The sequence below is a fragment of the Microcebus murinus genome, chromosome 1 (genome assembly GCF_040939455.1).
Source record: "Microcebus murinus isolate Inina chromosome 1, M.murinus_Inina_mat1.0, whole genome shotgun sequence".
Taxonomy (NCBI): Eukaryota; Metazoa; Chordata; class Mammalia; order Primates; family Cheirogaleidae; genus Microcebus; species Microcebus murinus.
Window position 1 is genome coordinate 111238305 of NC_134104.1, and position 355 is coordinate 111238659.

Below are 355 nucleotides of genomic sequence, written 5' to 3' on the forward strand. Positions count from 1 at the left end.
AAGAAATACATTTAGAACTGTTAAAAAACTTACATATGATAGGATGCTTTCTCAAAGACTCCGGCAAGTATAGTTCTAAAAATTAGAAATATAGACTATTTCTCATATAAGAGTGAATGCAAAAGTGTATATTCTAAAGTAATAAAACAACTAAGTGGAAATAAGACTCTTAAAATGAATGTTGTATGTTTTCCTTTCTGGTTTTTATTATTTTTTTAAATTGTTCCTTCAACCAGCAAAGTTATATGATGGTTTCTAAGTAGTGTTTTCCTTTGTGATAGTTTCATCTCCCTCTGTTGTCCAAACTGATAAAATCCAGCACTCTAGAAACTGCAAGGCACTCTCTTCCTCTGTT